This window comes from Mus caroli, chromosome 10 (assembly GCF_900094665.2).
Source record: "Mus caroli chromosome 10, CAROLI_EIJ_v1.1, whole genome shotgun sequence".
NCBI classification, from domain to species: Eukaryota; Metazoa; Chordata; class Mammalia; order Rodentia; family Muridae; genus Mus; species Mus caroli.
In genome coordinates this window covers 13,842,469-13,848,891 of record NC_034579.1, presented here as the reverse complement: position 1 = coordinate 13,848,891, position 6,423 = coordinate 13,842,469, and positions in this window count along the sequence as shown.

Below are 6,423 nucleotides of genomic sequence, written 5' to 3'. Positions count from 1 at the left end.
AAAAGAGCTCTGAGACTTTTGGAACAGAAAAAAAATGGCTACAATAAGGCTGGAGTTGTTTAGTGGATGCCAAATAAATAAGGTTGTTAAGACTTTTTAAAGGATTTGAGACTGTAGCCAAAAGGTTTTGAGAATTGATGTGTGATAACCATAGGACTGTATCATTCTGCTGGTGATAAGGAATGACATTAGTCATCCCAGGGCCACATAGCTACTCTTAAAATCATAAGTGTTTTCTTTAAGGCTTGCATAGAAGCTGAAGCTAGTGACATTTATCAAAGAGACCTAACTCTGGGAAACAAGACAAAGAACTCATTGGAAGGTCATCTTTATTTCAAGGGCTTCCTTGTAGCCTCATCTCCTTTTCCTTTGATCTTGTGAATCTCAGGAGATTTTTATTCACCTTCCTTCCTGTGGCCCCCTCCCCGCCCCCCCCCTCCACCAAGGCTGTTGGCCACCAGCCTGAGGCGAGAAAGGGAGCAGAGGCAAAAGTCAGGGTCCTTGCAGCCATGAGCATGGCAGAATGACCTCCAGAGACTGCTGCAGCAAGACAGTCTATTTTGCTGTTTTAGGGAGAGGGAATTATGGCTGGAAAGGGCTAGTTGGTCATGCATCATGTATGTAAGCAGGATGCACTGATTGATTAAAATACAACATCTAATTACCATGGGGGCAGGAAACCAGAGCAGGATGTGTGTGTTCAGTAAGGCAGCCTTGCAGAGAGCTCTGGACAAGGTCCCTTTTCAGACAAGGCCAGCCACCTGTGTCCAGGGACACTTTCCAGATGACAGGCAGAGACAGAGAAAGGGAGCCCCCATCTTGTGCCAAGGTCAGAAAGCCATCAGGTCATGGGGGACTGCAACCTTAATAGCACGGTTCCCCCAACACCTTCCCTCTCTCCTTCACTTAGAATCAGACTTATGCCATTGGCTGACAACTCTCCTATGCTCTGACTCCTTCTTCTTCTCCCTCTTCGTCCCTCCCTCCCTCCCTCCCTCCCTCCCTCCCTCCCTTCCTTCCTCTCTCCCTCCCTCCCTCTGATCTGAGATTTTTCTAGCAGTGTCTTTGAATATTTAACCGTGTTTTGGTGTCTAGGATCTGGCTGATACATTTTAAGAGAGACATTTTAACTGGGGCACATTAGATAAGTAGTCCTAAAGAGTAAGAGGAATAAGAAGCCTGCACTAGGGCTGGTGAGATGGCTCAGTGGGTAAGAGCACCCGACTGCTCTTCCAAAGGTCCGGAGTTCAAATCCCAGCAACCACATGGTGGCTCACAACCATCCGTAACAAGATCTGACTCCCTCTTCTGGAGTGTCTGAAGACAGCTACAGTGTACTTACATATAATAAATAAATAAACAAACAAACAAACAAAGAAGCCTGCACTATAAAGCATATTTGAAGGACTTCTGTGCTCAGCTAATATCCTGACACAGCACGGAAAGGTTTACAGCAGGCACAAGCAGCAGAGGTCTAGATGTTAAAGAAAAGATGAAGGATGTGGGAGGAAGATGTGTTAGAAGGTAAGGTATGCTGATGAGCAGACAAAGACATAAAGGTAGAGAGAATGAAGAGACACTTCAGATGTGCGTCCCTGAAGGCCCAGGAAACAGGGTATTGGGGTTTCTATTGAGGTTCTAGTTTCATATATTCTTTAATTTCCTTGTTCAACATGATGTATTGAGTGACTTCTACCTTAGTCTCATATAGATCACATGGTCTTGGTGCTTTAATTGCTATTTTCAGAAATATTCTTTATAACACAAGTGCCAATACTCTATCCCCAGCCCACTGTCTTAGAGCCTCCTTAGTCATGACTAGAGGCTGCAGCAGAAACATCTCCAGTTGGATCTATTTTCTTACATGCCATGATCTCAACTTTATTTATAACTGAACAACATTCCTTTGTATATATATGTACCACATTTTCCTTTTTCCATGCTCACCTCCTTCTTCACAGCCTGCTTTGTCTTTGATTTTAGTTTTGATTTGACTGTTCACTTTAAGCATAAGCTGCCAGTTCAAAGGCCTCATCCTTAAACTCCAAGTGACCACATGGAAACTGTTATTCTGGCTGCTAAGAAATCAAAGGAAGCTAAGAACCAAGTGTCCAAGTAGACCAGCTTTATCCAGCGGGAAGTGATGTCTTCTGTGCTGTTACCCAGACATGGACAGAAGCCTGGTGTCAGCCAGTCTGGTTTTGTGCATGCATACTTGATGGTACTGTGCTCTAGTGATTTTGCAAGTACCACCGAGTTTTCTTTCTTTGAAACTGAAGGGTAACTCACATCTACTGGCTTCATTTTTCCAGCAGTGTATGTTTACTTTATATCTTTCTCTATCACATCCAGTATTATTTTAATTAAGACACATCCACTTTTAATGTACAAAGTTATTGCACATTTACAAGATTACAGCACAGAGTAAATATAACTATTGTATCTATTGGGAAACCACGAAATTCAGGTGACTCACTTTATCCCACTCCTCACCTTCCTGCAGTTGTCTGGACCTGTGATACCTCAGAGGGATGTTTCTAGCGCTCTGCTTTCTTGATCACAGTCAAACTTTATAAAGGCCACCGTTCTGTCTTCCCTAGTGTTAGATGAGATACTGCCTGATTCATATGTTGTAATATCAAAGCAAATTGCTTCATTTAACTAAGTTTGTTAAAATGTTGTGTCCTTCTGCTGTGTCAGGTTCTTTTTGTCTAGATTATTCCATAGTTCCCCCTACTGGCTCCATAGAGCTTGCTTTTTGTTTTGTTTGTTTGTTTTTTGCTTACTTATTTGCTTGTTTACCTACTAATTAACTAGTTATCTAGTGTGCAAGAGAAGAAATAAAAGGCCAAGTTTGACTTCCTGTGGGACTGTAAGAGGTAGCTTGGTTTCTGGTTGAGCTAAGGCTTGAAACCCCAGAGACCCTGAAGATAGGAGGTTCACTGGTCCCCAGGTCCCCAGGTCCCAGGCCCCTGTAACTAGACACAGCCCCCCATGCATTTGTGGCCGCCAGTCACACATGGGCAATGCCCCAAGTTCCTCCACATGTAGAGGATGTGACCTGTAGTCACCCAGGCTCAAGGCAGATCTCCATTTTAATGAGGTACCTAAAGGCCTGGAGGGCTTAGCCAATAAGCTCTCCTTCCCAGACACTCCTCTGGTATTTAATCTCAGCCCCACCCTGAAAAGTGGGATGTGGTTTTACTCATCCACTTTCCCCTATGACAATAAATGTTTTAAAATGATGGACTGCCTCTTTTCATCAGGATCCTCTGTGGGGAGCCTTGGAGAAAGCCTTCACCTGTAGAGCTGTTGTCTAGTCTCTTATAGAAGGCCTCTCTGCACTCCCAGCCATCTACTCCACAAACTCAGGCCTGCTGCTGCCACTAAACCAAAGACTCTCCCCAGCTGGAGCTCCCTCTTTGGGCCCCCAGCCCCGGGCTAGTTCCAACTCCTGACCCCCACCCCCAAGCTCTTCCACAGCTTCCAGCAGCACCTGGATGTCCGAGAGCCTGAGAACCAGACAGCCCCAGCCTCATCTCTGGCCCAGGGACTCCCAAACCAGCTCCAGCTGTTCTGTGCCTCACCCCCACCCCCATTAGGATTAGTGTCCTGGGGCTTCCCTAGGGCCCAAGCAGTGTGGGGTAGACTAGGACTCCTCACGTCCCGTCCCGCCTCCCCAGAGGCCTTGCCCTGTGGAGGAGTGGATGCGGGACCCCACAGCCCTACAACTTCCTACTTACACTGGCTAGCTTGAACACATTGGGATTATTGCAGGAAAAGCATATTAAAAAGAACTGTCAGCCTGACCTTTGACCTGAGACTACCAAAGCAAACCATGTTTGTCAATTAGTGCCCACATCATAGCCACTGTTTTATATTTCCACAGGGCCATGCTTTATTTGTTTCATTTTTTGGTTATGAAAATGACATCATAGAACATAAACTTTCTATTCGAAAATTTCACAATTGTAGCTAGTTTTATAGTATAAAACTTGGACAAGGTCAAGTTCCTGGGTCAAACTGCAGATTACAAGCTATTTGTGGTGTGGAGTGGTAAATAAAAGTGAGGATAACAAAGAGCGAACTCTTCCAAAGAGTGAAAGATTCAAAGAATATTTAAATCACAAGAAGAGTCATTGGACAGACAGGCAATCGTGAGAAACCCAGCCGCAGCACCTAGCCCCAGCCTCTACTTCCTTGTGGTGGGAGAGTATGACAAACTTTCCTGTAAAAGGTAAGCCAAGGGCCCCAGTGAAAAGGGAATGGTGAGCCTACCCATGGGTAAGCTCACCGTTCTTGTAATCCTGTTGGGAATTCTGGTTAGACAATGAGTCCTCCAAAGATGGACAGCTGGGGCGGAAGGTTTATTCTGGAACTTACCATGCATGGCTCAGCTCCATTTGGGAGGGAGCCTGTTGTTTAAGACTGTTAATCTGGGGGCTTGATGGCAAGGTACAATCATTAAGTCTGAAATGAATTGACACAGACCCTGGTTGAGAGGTGACTTCATGGTGCATTTACCACTTGGGGGGAGGGCTGGATGCCAATACTTGGAAAGCAGGGAAGAACAATTGCTTTGGCAATGGATAGCTGTGGGCTAGAGGTTAGTAAGTTAAGTGGTTTGAATAATACCCCTAGTGTGTGTTTGTTTAAATGCTCAGTTTCCAGTTGGTGGGACAGTTTGTTAGAGGAGATCTCTCTCTCTCCCTCTCCCCTCTTCCCTCTCAGATTATTCATTTTATTTTATGTATGTGAGCACACTGTTGCTCTCTCTTCCGACACACCACAAATAGACATAGGATCCCATTACAGATGGTTGTGAGCCACCATGTGGTTGCTGGGAATTGAACTCAGAACCTCTGGAAGAGCAGTCAATACTCTTAACTGCTGAGCCATTTTTCCAGTCTGGAGAGAGCTTTGAGGTTTCAAAACACTCGTGCCATTCCCAGTATGCTCTCTTGACCTCCTTCATGCTGATTACAATGCGAGCTCTCAGCTGCCATTCATTTGCTCTGCCAGCACAGACTCTGACCTTCTGAAACTTTCTTTTATAAATTACCTTAGCTGTGGCATTTTATTACAGCAATAGAAAAGTAACTAAGACGAGGCTTGAAACTCCTCAGTAAGCCACCTGGTTTCCACTAACAGCACTGAAAACTTTAAAGTGTGGATTTATTATATAATCCCCACAGCATCCTTCCTCCTATGGGAAAAGGATCAGGAAGCATTGAGACAGACCCTCCAATAACACATCTCAGTGCTCTTTCCCACACCCCACACTGTTGAAGAGAGAACCCTTGCCTCCTTTTATTGCCCGCGCTTTTGTTCCCCCTGGTAAGAACACGCTCAGGNCAACCGGAATCTTCTGCAGCACAAGCTTTATTGCTTACCCCATCAGGAGCCAGTGGAGAAGAGAGCCAGAGAGAGAGCCCAAGAGAGAGATGGCGGAGCCCCATCCCTTTTATGGAGGACTGTCCTCCGCCTCGGACGTGTCGCTCCCTGATTGGCTGCAGCCCATCGGCCGGAGTTGTCGTCACGGGGAAGGCAGAGCACATGGGGTGGGAAACTACCCCGGCGCATGCACAGATGGTTTGATTACACGGGTGCCAGTGCCATCAGCGCCATCTTGTAATGGCGAATGTGAGGGTGGCTCCTTACATCCTTTGACTTCAGCCATGCCAGTGCTCTTTCCCACACCCCACACTGTTGAAGAGAGAACCCTTGCCTTTGACTTCAGCCATGCCACATTGTAGATTCTGGAGAGTCTCTGGAATGACTGCGACCCAGCTTAGCCCATAGGCTACAAAGCTAAGGTTAGTCAGAAGTGGCTCCTGGTATACTATATCAGTTACTTTCCTCATCCCTAAGACCTAATACCTGACTAGAAGCACCTTAATGGAGAGGGTTCTATTTTGGCTCACGATTTGATGTCATGGTCCAGTATGACAGGGACAGGGGTATGTGTGCAGGAGTGAGAGGCTGTTGTTTAAATCTGGGTAGGTAATGATGCATGGCAAGGAAAATGCAGGCACTCAGCTGACGTTGCCACCTTCCTGTTTTAATTCAGTCCAAGATATTCACACCATCAAGGTTACTCTCTTCATAATTCTCTTTTCATCACATGCAGGCTAAAGGTGGTTAACAGACTTCTAATAGTCATCTGAGGACACTCAAAAAGGCCTGTGAAGATGTTGTACTCTGCTCTTTAAAATGTGGGCTCAATACACGTGGAACTCAGCTTTGAGACTATATTGGAATTGGGGCAGTACAAAATAAATTCTCATTTGTTGTCCTGTTATACTAATGAATCTTTTATAAAATACTCTTACTCCAAGTCTTGCTTTCTTTTTATTAAAGACCATTCTTTGCTCAGATGCTTCTCTTTCCCTGTGTAAAGTAGAGTTTTCATTAATGTGTCAG